The sequence below is a fragment of the Vigna umbellata genome, chromosome 2 (assembly GCF_029865625.1).
Source record: "Vigna umbellata cultivar VRB3 chromosome 2, Vumbellata_1.0, whole genome shotgun sequence".
In the NCBI taxonomy this organism is placed as follows: Eukaryota; Viridiplantae; Streptophyta; class Magnoliopsida; order Fabales; family Fabaceae; genus Vigna; species Vigna umbellata.
In genome coordinates this window covers 31,069,633-31,082,477 of record NC_142166.1, presented here as the reverse complement: position 1 = coordinate 31,082,477, position 12,845 = coordinate 31,069,633, and the positions used below count along the sequence as shown (strand labels likewise).

Genomic DNA, 12,845 nt, shown 5'->3' with positions numbered 1-12,845 from the left:
TTACTGTTTTCATTCACTATAATGCTTTTATTTATGTTTGGTTATATTTAATTTTCAGTTTTAATTTAGTTGACTTGCATTCACAAAAACACTTTCAAAACCCCACCCCCACTATGTGTTTGACTTCAGACTCGAACCACAATTTGGTCCTTGAAAGACGACCTAGGAATCACTTCCTAGTTTATACTGCATTAATTTTGCAATCAACTTTTGTGTGAGGTGCGACCCTCTCAAAAAAATGGCGCCGTTGCCGGGGATCAACGGTTCGGTCTTAGGTCTTTTGTGTTGTTAATGTGTTGTTTGAGTGTTTGTATCTGTTTTGTCTTGTATGTTTGAGTATGTGTGATTTGTTTGCTTAGGTTGTTTTGTGTGTTCGAATTTTTTGTGCTATCGTTTCATGATTTTAGGGTGTTGGGACTTAATGCATGACTAGGGGAAATCCTGGGCCTATACCACCCTTTGATCCTGAGATTGATAAAACTTTTCATAGGTTAGCTAGGCATTCTAGAAATTTATCTTTAGAGTCTGTTTTTGAGTCTGTTCCATTGGATACTGTGCATCCCACTACTGAGTACTTTGTGCATACTGCATCTACTGCATCTGTTGCATCTGTACTTGATTCTGATTCTGATTCTGTTGTTTTTCACACTGAGAACAATATGGCACAACCTCCACCTCGTGAGAGGACTTTTAGGGAGATGGCTGCACCTGATTTCGATATTGAAAGCTTGTGCATCCAATATCCTAATGAGGACGTTCCATTTGTTCTCAAGATTGGACTGATCCATTTGTTGCCCAAGTTTCATGGTCTTGCAGGTGAGAGTCCTCATAAGCATTTGAAGGAATTCCACATTGTCTGTTCCAGTATGAAACCACATGATGTTCCTGAAGAGCATATCTTCTTGAAAGCATTCCCTCATTCATTGGAAAATGTTGCTAAGGATTGGTTGTATGGTTTGGCGCCTAGATCCGTCACTAGCTGGGATGATCTGAAGAGGTTGTTCTTGGATAAATTTTTCCCAGCATCCCGGACCACAGCTATCAGAAAAGACATAACTGGGATTAGGCAGCTTGGTGGAGAGAACTTGTATGAGTATTGGGAGAGATTCAAGACACTTTGTGCTAGCTGCCCCCACCATCAGATACTTGAACAACTCCTTATCCAGTATTTCTATGAGGGTTTGAACAACATGGATCGAGGTATGATTGATGCTGCCAGTGGTGGAGCTCTTGGAGACACCACACCTGCTGAGGCCAGGCAATTGATTGAGAAGATGGCCTCCAACTCCCAGCAATTTAGCACCAAGAACGATGCCATTGTGGTGAGGGGCGTACATGATGTTGTTGCCCAGTCTTTATCAGCTGTTGAAAGCAAGTTGGAAGGCAAGATTGACTCTCTTACGAAGTTGGTGACACAGTTGACTACCAACCAGAGATCTGCAGCTCCATCTGCATCTGTTGCACGACTATGTGCTATTTGTCCTTCCAGTGACCACTATACAGATGCATGTCCTTCTTTGCAGCACTCTGCTGCCTCTGATGCGCCTCAGGCTTATGCTACGAACATCTACACCAACAGGCAGCCACAACAGCAAAATCATGACTTGTCCAGCAACAGGTACCACCCAGGGTGGAGGAATCACCCCAATCTTAGATGGAACAATGCGCCACAGCATCAGCAGCAGGCGCCACCTTTCCAGAATGCCGGAGCACCTAACAGATATGTGCCTCCACCTATGCAACAACACCAGAGGCAACAACAACAACAGCAGCAAGAGATTCCTGCCCAACCTTCCACTTCTTCTTCTGAGCTTACCTTGGAGGAGTTGGTGAATCAGATGACTATTCAAAACATGCAATTTCAGCAGGAGACAAAAGCTTCCATCCAGAGCTTGACGAATCAGATGGGGCAGATGGCTACACAGCTGAATCAGGCACAGTCTCAGAATTCAGATAAATTGCCATCCCAGACTGTGCAGAATCCTAAGAATTTTAGTGCCATCTGATGAGAGGGTCGCACCTCACACAAAAGTTGATTGCAGAATTAATGCAGTATAGTTACTACGAAGTGACTCCTAGGTCGTCTCTCAAGGACCAAATGTGGTTCGAGTCTTAGGTCAAACACGTAGTGGGAGGGGTTTGTAGTGTTTTTGGTTGCGGATAAAATTAAAATTTGAAATCAAACACAACCTATTACGACTGAAAACATTAAAATGAAAATTGCTTAGAACAAATTAAACATGCAACAAAGAGCTGAACAATTTTAATGCAACTTGAGAGTGGCGGCAATTGAATTGAATGAGAACATTTATCATTAAATGCTTGAATGAGTAAGGAAACATAAAACCCCTTTCGTGACACCATTTCTTTTCTCCTTAGGATTTAATGTACCGTATGCTTTTCTAATGACCACTTGCTACCATGAATCAACATTCTACCTCTTTTACTGTAAAAGTGTCTCCCAAAAATCAATGGATCATAAGCCCCTTAGTTAAAAATCGTGACCATGTGTGTGATTCAATGCTCCCAACCGTGACAACTCAAGCTTCCAACACGTAACCATGCACACCATATCACCTAACACATTCAACCGTTCACCTCCAATTCATTCTCTGCATGAAGCCAAATTAAAAATTCTATTCTAATGCAAAATCAATGTTGCATTTTCATGTGCAATTCTATACGGCTTTTTACTTCCAGCTACCATTCTCCCATCAAATCAACAAGCTTTACATCCACTAAAGAAAGAAATAGAATAAACAAATGAAACCTTACCTATTAACGTGCTGCACCATGAGCTCATCATTCCAGCCCCCATTCAATGAAAATGAAAACCTTACTTTCATAGACAATAAAACACCGTGCACCACTTTTCTAAAGGAAAGAAACACTCATTTCTCTTGCTGGAACAAAAACCGAGACTCTTGATTCATGAGTAACCGTGCACAGCAAAAATGCTCATTACATTGATAGACTCAAACTTCAATAAAAAAATGCATGAACCAAATAAAAAAAACAATGTGTAAAATCAGTAAAATGAAATTAACGTGGAGCTTTCCATTCTCATTCATCCAAAATCCAACAGCATAAACATGGTTCAACCCCAAAAAAAGCCAAGAAAGAAAAATCTCCTTTTCTAAAGTGGCGGCTGCTCTCCTGCTCCAGGCCGAGACCTTCTTCCAGCACCAAGCTAAGACTCCCTTTCTCCTACATTCCCTAAAATGTTCAAAGCCAAAAGCCTAGAAAACCAAAACACAGAGAGTGGCGGCTGGATGCCCCCCCCAAAACCGAGACACCCCCTCTGCTTCCATTCTTAGTGTGAAGGCTTTTTCTCCTAAGCTGCTGGACTTCACGTGGACCAGCCCACTTTTTTTCCTCCTCAGCGTGAAGAAAATGTTCAAAAACATAGAAGCCCCCAAAACCACGTTCCAAGCCAAGAACAGAATGAGTGTGGCGGCCCCCAAAACCCGTGTGCTGTCCAATTGCTGCTGGACCGTGTGCACCTCTTTCTCTCCAAGAACACACCTCCTAAGATGTTGTTCCTTCCCTTGGGCCGTGAGCGTGAGTGTGCTACTGGGCTGCTACTTCTTTCTCCACGTGCTAGATTGTAGGATGAAGAAATAAATGGGTGCAAACCGTGATGAATGAAGAACGGAAGTTGTTGTTCCTGGTGCTTCTTTCCAGCCCAAATGCGTGAGTGCTGCTGCTGGATGCACCCCCTTTTCAAAGGACCAAAGAGTAAAATCACCATAGTGTCCTCTTTCTTGTACACACTTCTTTTATGGAGAGTCTTGAATTAAGTGACAACCTTCCAAATGTCCCAAATTGTTATCCAACAATTTCCCTACAATTAATAATGCAAATAATTAGTCTCAGATAATTCAAATTAATCAAAATAAGAATTTCTAGTTTAATTAAGCACAATTATCAAAAACGGAAAAATACTGGACATTTAAGCACAATTCCCTGATTAAATCTAGCACAATAAGCTAAGTGAAATTGAGAAAATGTTGACTCATCAAAATAGACCACACTTAGTCTTTTGCACTCCTGGGCAAAATCAAGACACAGATCAAGGAATAGTTCAAAGGACATCAGGGAAGTGACACAAACATCAGCGCACATAAAACAAAGGCTCACGAGAAAACAAACAGAATTACACAGTCCTCAAGGAATCTAGACAAAGAAAAGAAGTAGACGATATCCAACACAAAATCAAAGAAAACAGATACTCTTGAAATTATCCAAGCACTTCAAAGCATGGCAAAATAATCAATCAGTTCAAGAGGTGAATCAGAAGCAACAAAACCTCACAGATGCACTATCAGTGTTTCTCTCAAGTGTCTAGGATAAACAGTTTCAACTCAATGTACTCAAGAAAGCAAGCAACAACAGACTTGGCAAGCCTCTAATATCAACACTCAAAATATATGCATGTTCAAATCAAAAGATCCTTTCCTGGTTGTAATGGGGCCAAGGACAAGGGAGGATAACATATGGATGAGAAGCTACAAACCAAAAGAAATAGAGGAGCAATGGGGAACAAGTGTAAACACAGCCAACTCACATCCAAAACCTCTAATTCAATCCTCTTCTTGACTCCATTATTCACAATTTTTTTTTCATTTTTCTATAAATTTTTTTTTCTTTTCTCATCTTGTCTATTTTTCTTTTCTCTATTCAGCACACAATTTCAAGAGACAAGATACACATATATTTACAACAACAAAACAAGAAGAGGAACTAACTAGCCAATTCATCAGAATCCCCAAGGAGACCACACTTGTTCTCAAAACACTTCCAAAGCTCCAAAATTCCCTAAGGTTAAGGTAATCATGGTTTTTCACTTAGGGCTAGTGTATGAGCTTCAAAACAAAGAAATGAGGAATGTTTAGGCTCAAAAGGGGTTATCAAAGGATCAGAACAAGGTAAGCTTATTTGGCTAGAGAGGCTCAAAAACAAAACTGCCTTTATCACTTCCAAACATGCATATCAATCAAGAATTACCAACAAGAGTCAAGCCAAAGCATATGCGCAAGCAATCAAGAGTCATATCACACAAGAAAGAACATAAAGTGGCTGAAATCTCACATAGGGTAATTGTCACAATCCAATCAACCTCTCAAACATCATAATCATCTTCCAAGCAAAGAAAAGCAAAGATTTCAAGCCAAGTATCAATGAAGTGAAAGAAATGATAAGTCTACAACAGAAACAAAGTCCAGAAATGAAGAGAATAATGCAAAACTGTACACAAAACAAAAAAAAAACTACCTAGAAAAGAAAAAATTTAACACGGAAAACAAAAACTAACAAAGAAAAATCAGAATCTCCCCTAATAGACCACACTTAAACTACATAGTGTCCTCAATGTGTTTTAAGCATAAGATCGGCAATTAAAACCAGTAAACAGATCATGGACAAGTGCAATAAAAGTAGGAAAGCGGGGAAGAAAGAAAAAGAAAACTCCCCTGGGTTATGGTGGAAGCTGCCAATTTTGGACTATTAGGGAGATGTCTTCCACTACATGATCCAGCATGGAAGTTTTGAGGAAGAACTGCTTTATCCTCCAAATTTGATCGAGCAGGGAAATGTCTTCCACAGCTGGATCTAAGAAGTGATTGTTGATGAGCGGGTTCAGCTGGTTCCTATTGATGTTGAAACTGTTGTGTATGTAAGCACCTTTTTCTTCCACTATGGGTGTTTGTCTATCAAATTCATGTGTACCTCCTGCAACATGGTTAGTGCGATGTGTCTCCAAAGAAATGATATGCAGGGGTATAACACCCAATCCTAGTGTAACAGGCTGAACCTCAGATATACTCTCAGAACATCAATCACTTTCAAATTTAGAAACAACATCAACCACAAACTCAGATTCAAGTTCAGTGCATGGAGAATAAACATTCGGATGTGATTGCAAAAATTGGTTCTCATCATGCAGAGAGGGATAATTAAAAACATGCTCATCAACAATATAATCATCAACATACCTATCAACAACATAATCATGAATAGCACATTCATCAAAGAAATAATCAATTTTAGGTATGTTTTCCTCCACTTCCCTAAAGATTGGAAAAGTGGTGGAAGATGAAAATTGTCTACCTGATTCAAAATTACTGCTTATACCTTCCTGGTCCTCAAGATCTTCAACAGTCTCCTCAGGTGCAAGATTGGGGACATAGGGCGATGGGAAAGTAGGTGGCGCAATAGTAAGCTCATGACTCTGCTCCCCATCTCCTATGCGGATGACACTAACATCATCTGGAATCTGAACAGTCTGAAATGGTAACTCTGAATCTTGAGACTGTTCCTCAGTGAGTTGAGTGGCCATCTGCCCTATCTGATCATTCAAACTATGAATGGATGCTCTGGTCTCTTGCATGAACTCAATGTTCTGCATGGCCATCTGCCTCAGTAACTCCTTCAATGTAGGCTCAGAGGTAGAAGGCTGAGGAGCTATTTGGGCAGGAGCATCATATTGCTGACTCTGGTATTGCTGGACTAGTGGAGGCATAAAAGTACTCTGGAATGGTGGTTCTTGATAATGATGTTGTGGAGTACTATGCCATCCCAGGTTAGGATCATTCCCTCCAGGATCATTGCTGTAACCATACTGCACAGGGGAGAATTTGCTCAGAAACTGATGCTCAAGATATCCCCAATCGGTAACGGATCTTAGAGGAAGAGAATCTTTCCAATCCTTAGCTGCTCCTTGTAATGAATGCGGAAATGCCCCCAAGAAAATGTGATCAAGAGGGACATGTGGAGGCTTCAGTGAAGAGCACATGATGTGGAACTCCTCCAAATGTCTATGTGGGCATTCTCCTGCAAAACCATGAAACTTAGGCAGCAGATGTATCAGTCCAGTGGTGAGAATGCAATGAACATCATCCTCATTAAGTGAAACCAGCTCCCAAAGAGAGCTCTCAGAAGTTTGAGGATGAGCCATATTGTTCTCAGCATAAAAATCAGCAGAATAAACATGAGGACTGTACTCAGAAGGAGAATCATAATCAGAGGCACTCACAGAATAAGCACTATTCACATAACCAGAATAACCAGAATAGGTAGACATGGAAAAAGAAAAATACTAAAAATTACGAAACAAATAAAACACAACACATTTATACATGCAACACGCACACAGAAAACAGAACATCACAACACAAGACAAAACACAACACACACTAACACTACAAAAGACCTAAGACCGAACCGTTGGTCCCCGGCAACGGCGCCATTTTGATGAGAGGGTCGCACCTCACACAAAAGTTGATTGCAAAATTAATGCAGTATAGTTACTAGGAAGTGACTCCTAGGTCGTCTCTCAAGGACCAAATGTGGTTCGAGTCTTAGGTCAAACACGTAGTGGGGGGGTTTGTAGTGTTTTTGGTTGCGGATAAAATTAAAATTTGAAATCAAACCCAACCTAATACGACTGAAAACAATAAAATGAAAATTGCTTAGAACAAATTAAACATGCAACAAAGAGCTGAACAATTTTAATGCAACCTGAGAGTGGCGGCAATTGAATTGAATGAGAACATTTATCATTAAATGCTTGAATGAGTAAGGAAACATAAAACCCCTTTTGTGACACCATTTCTTTCTCCTTAGGATTTAATGTACCGTATGCTTTTCTAATGACCACTTGCTACCATGAATCAACATTCTACCTCTTTTACTGTAAAAGTTTCTCCCAAAAATCAATCAATCATAAGCCCCTTAGTTAAAAACCGTGACCATGTGTGTGATTCAATTGATGGAATCCTACTTGGCTTAGTCTTCCTTTTGTATTTTTACTTTTCCTAGCTTAGCTCTTAAGGAGTATGGGTTACTATAAATACCCAACTCCTCTCTTGTATTGGGACTTTTGAGCTGAATGAGAATTATATTTCTGAAATCAGAATAATTCTCTCTTGAAAGTCATAGGCTAGAGAGTCCAAAGACTCCCTCTAGCCACCTTCCAAGCACCTCTCTCACTTTCATTTTCCAACTTTCACGGTGTTTCTCTCTCATCATCCACGCATAATCACTTCTCCTCCAATCTGCTGCCGGCACGCGTCAAAGTTCCTTCAGCCACGCGTTTTATGTCAGATCATCTTCAACGCATCATTTTCCATTTTTCCACTCACGCATCTGCTAGGGTTTCTTCCTCTGAAACGCATCTGCTAGGGTTCCATTTCTCTCTTCACAGATTCACCTCTTCATCAACTATAAACCTTATTCTCTTCACAGATTCACATCCTTTTCACCATTTCTTCATTTTCACCGTTTGATCTAGCTTCTGGATCGATTAAAAACCTCTCCTCACCTTGTTTATCATGTTCCACCGATTAAACACCTTTTGTCACCGTTTAAAATTCATTTTCCACCATTTAAACCTAGGTCTAGAGTTTCGTTGTGTGCACTCTCAGTTTCCTTAGATTTCCTGAGAGTCATTCTTCGATTTAGAGCTCCCTCTCCATTCCGCTGCGTCTTCACTCGTCGGAGAAGCTTCGAGGAGTCCGCGTCGCGCCTTTGGTCACTTCTCGGAGTCACTCGTCCATCAAGTGGTATTCAGAGCAAGGTCGAACACGCTTCGAAGGTAAGTATCTCGGTTCGTCTGTTCTGAGTTTTCTTCCATTTTTGAGTTGTTTGATTTTATTCTGTTCTTGTGTTTGATTCGCGTCTCTGTCTCTGTCTTTGTTTCTAGTTTTGTGTTTTGATTCTGTCTTGATTCTGAGTTTGTGCTTCAATTTTTCGCATTGTTCATTATCTTCATTGAATGTCTTGTGTTGATTTCGCGTTTGTTCAATTTATGTGTTTAGGTTTCCAAATTCTGATAAGGTTGTGTATCCTGTGCTTGAGTCATTATTTTTGAGTCTTTTCCTCATTTTAATCGGTCCATTTGTTCATTTGAGTCATTTTCATTGATGAATCATATTCTGTCATGTTTACAGTTATGTTTAATTGCTTAAAATGTCATAAATTATGTGTTCAAAGCTGTATTTGATTTTTTTTCCTGAGATTCTGGATTATATGATCAGTGGCTGTACACCATATGAGCTATGATACAGTCATTGTGAGCTCGGGTGCATGCAAAAGTGATATTAATCTCAGATCTGACTGGCTGATTGAAGTATAAGCTGTTTTGAATTTAACATTGAGATGCATCTAATTGATTGAGCCAGTACCATGTGCATACCATATAAGCAATGAATTGCTTTGGCAAAGCTTGGTTGCACTGAGAAAACTCCAATAGAGTCTCACTTGCAGTTGGCCGATCTGCATAACTTTGTTTGTGTCTATGTCCTTTGCGTTTCTTAATCTGGTTTAGCATTAGATCCTTGCTGGACATCTTGCATTAACTTCTTAGTGTCTTGTTTGAATTTTAATTGATGTCTTTGACTTTAGCTAGTTGATAAAAAGCTATTTGAATCTTTGAGTCAAAATTTGAGTGGTTAAGTTGCTTACATTGAACAATTTGGGGGCTGACTAAGTCAAATTTTGAGATAGTGTGTTTCTGCATCCAGTTGCTTTACAAACAAGTTTGTTTAAGATATTTGAAATTGATGATGCAAAGAAACCACGAGTTATAGCTGCCCTAAGCATTTTCACTCTTTAAACCACCAAATTTTTGGCATTTTTCATTCACAAGTTGCTAAGTGTTTGCCTTTTCTGAAATTTGTGGAACTGGTGCATTTCAAATTGAGTTGTCATTGCAGCAAAAAGCATGGTCATTCTGTTTACATGTAAAACAATTCAAAAGAAAAATTTATATAGTTCTAAAAAGCTGACAGACCAGTGCAATTGACTTTTATGAAAGCTGATGCATTAGAAAAGCCTTTTCTCTTAGGCATTTTATGGAACAGTTTCAACCAATTCTGAACTGAATTTGAATTTGGTGCAAATGCAACTTGTTTGGTGTTTTTTTATTGCTTTTAACATCTACTTTAGAACTGATCTTAGGATCCTGTTTGAGTGCTCACATTATTCATTACCTTGTTTCTTGTTTGTCTTGATTGACTTTCCTGGTTTTGTCTCAATGCAAGTGTAAACTCTGATCTGCTGTTCATAATTGAGCTTTTCTTGCTTTCATAATCTGATCTAGAGTTATCTTAAGCAATAGATCTGTTGTGTTGTCCTTATTTGTGGCTGTCCTGTTCTGTTATACCTCTCTGTCCATTACTTTGATCTTTGCCTAGCCATTTCTTTATTATTTGAGAAGCTTTTTCACTCTGGATTTCTGGAATTTGAAAGGAGGTTTGTGTGCTTGGTAGCATTTTAGGTGGTGGTGGTCTGGAATACTCTCCAGCTGTGTACTGCCAAGGGAGAATTTCCTTCCAAACCTTTCCATTTTGAGTGCTTTAAGCTTTTAAAAAGAAGCCTGAGTGTTGTGAGTTTTTGAAAAGAAATTGGATCAAGTAGATTGGAGCAGTTGTGATTTGCTTAAACTGACATTGCATTCATTTTGGCTTATAAACTGTGATTACTGATTTCATGGTTTGCTTACAATTGTTGAAATCTGTTGAGTTCTTATTAGCACCATCATTCTTTCTTTGTTGAGATCATTTTTCCAAATGCATATAGAAAATATTTTTCTGGTATTAATCACATGCAGATTTCAGTTTTGTTCAGATTGATTGAATTACATCCATTGCATCTGGTTAATGTCCATTCCTATTTGTATTTGCTGGATTGGGGTTTGATTTTGTATGCAGAAATGAACCAGTGCAGGGTGTCCAATAGGAGTTGATATTAGTTTAGAATGAGCAACCAGAAGCAGAAGCAATTCACGTGGGAGTGTTGAACTGAAGGGAGTTTCTTTCACCTTAAATTGCTTTTGTTTTGGTTGAAATATTCTTGCTATAATGTTGAATCTGGTATGACAGTTTTTGTACACTAGGATTAGCCCATCTGAATTCTGAATTGGAATTGTTCTGCATTGCATTGGATTAATCTGATTTTGATTAGACTGGAACTGATTTGTTGATAGTTTAGTTTGAGCAGGAAATTACTGAGAAAACAGCAACCTAAGCACTTCATGTGAAAGCTATCTGAACTAAAGGGAGTTATCTAGTTTAATTGCTTCTGAATGTTTAAACTGTTTTGGATTTAAATTGCTCATTGTGAATTACATCATCTTGCTGAATTGGGTGTGATTTTCTTGCAGTTTATTCCTAGAGAGCAAAAGACAATTTCTTTGTAACTGCATCAAGGGCACAAGACCGAGAAAAGGGAAGTGCTTACTGCCATACACATTACCTTGTGTAATCTGTTTTGGATAAGCAAATTTTGATTGAAGATCCGTGCATTTACTTTGTAGGAAACTGATCAGGAAAGACCAAGAGAATTGATAGCCGAAGCACAAAGTGGAACAACAAAGTTGAGCATGAAGTGGACCAGTACCAAGACCGTAGCAGCCTAGTATAGTTATTTTCTTTTGTAATTGTTTTCCTTTAATTTGTTTGTAATAGGCTTGTGTTAGCCTACTGTTAGTTTCATTTTTGTTGTGTAAAAGGGCCTTTTATAAAGTCCAAGTTCTTTGGAAGAGTCCTTGGTGCTCTTTCAAACTCTTGGCAACTTTATTTGCTTTTATTTTTAGCATAGCTAGACAGGTGAATGTGTCTTGTTAGCCAAAGCTACAAGCTTCACCATAGGGGTAGACTTTAATATTGATTTGAATTGTGTTTATCGTAGGGGTCATTAGAGTCCGCTGGATTCTTAGTGTTTTGTTTATATTGATTTGTTTTGAGTTTTACGTTTAGGGTTGATTTAGGCTAAAAGGGATTAAACTCTAAGCCTTTTCACATTAGAGTTCGAGAGTCTAGTCTTTTATTTGTGCTTAATTGTTTGAGTTTTGTACTTTGTTTCTAAAGGTGATTTTAGTTTAAGGGGTAATTAGTTAGTAGCCTAAGACATTTCTGGCAAGGCAAGACTTGGTACTTAAGCAGCTCTTTAGCTCACCTCTCTTACCTGGGACTTGTCTAAGTGAAAGTTTTGAACCCTTTAGATTAAGAAAACTTTTAAAAACAAAGATGTCTTCTTATGGTTCATATAGGTCTTCTAGGTTAGATAAAGTTGATGAAATGTTTAAACAAGCTAGGAATCTTCCATCATTTGGTAAAGACATAGGTGCATTAACATACCTAGCTTGGGAGAAAGAAATTGATAAAATAAATCCTTGGTTTTATGAAGAGAGTGAATCTTATGTCCTTAGCATATATCTCTCTAAGTTAGAAGAAAATGCAAGTGAGTGGTGGGATGAAAGACAATATCATGTTAGGAAAGGTAGGAAGTCTTCCATACGTGATTGGCATGATTTAAAAGCTTGCATGAGAAGAAAGTTTGTGCCTTCAAGCATTAAAAGAAACCTAGAATTAATTAAGGATTGCATTGATGATGGAAAACTTTTTCTTGAGAGTTCAAAGGATCATGGGTTTCTTCGTAGAGAATTAGAATTTGGGGCAAGACTAAAGGAGATCAAGGATAAGAAAAGAGAAAGAGAGATTGAGAGAAAAGAAAAGGAAGAAAGAAAAAAAGAAGAGAAGAGAGAGAGAGAAGAAATAGAGAAAAGAGAAAAGAGAAAAAGAGAGGAATTAAGAAGAGAAGAGAGAAAAGAAGAAGAAAAGAAAGAAAGGCAAGAAGAAGAGAAGAAAGAAAAGGAGAAATTGTTACTGATGACAAATCCTATTCTTTCAAAGAATGTGTTCCAAATCTTTACTTCTTTTCCAATAATTGATTACTTTTCAATTTTTGACTTCTCTTTCAAACCAATTGTCATGAAAACATTTTCAAAATATGACAATTCAAATCTTGAGTTATTGTTATCTTTAAGAAAACAATTAACTCAAGAT

At 38.5% G+C, this 12,845-nt stretch overlaps 1 non-coding gene and 1 pseudogene across 1 annotated transcript; one reads left to right on the top strand and one right to left on the bottom strand.

The window, feature by feature from the left end:
• The first annotated feature begins 425 nt into the window (after positions 1-425).
• Positions 426-12,845, top strand: part of LOC148203800 (uncharacterized) — a 36,220-nt pseudogene continuing 23,800 nt past the window's right edge.
• On the bottom strand, positions 1,037-1,144 carry LOC148203801 (small nucleolar RNA R71). Its single transcript, XR_015784576.1, has one exon. It is a non-coding gene; the product is annotated as a small nucleolar RNA R71 (small nucleolar RNA).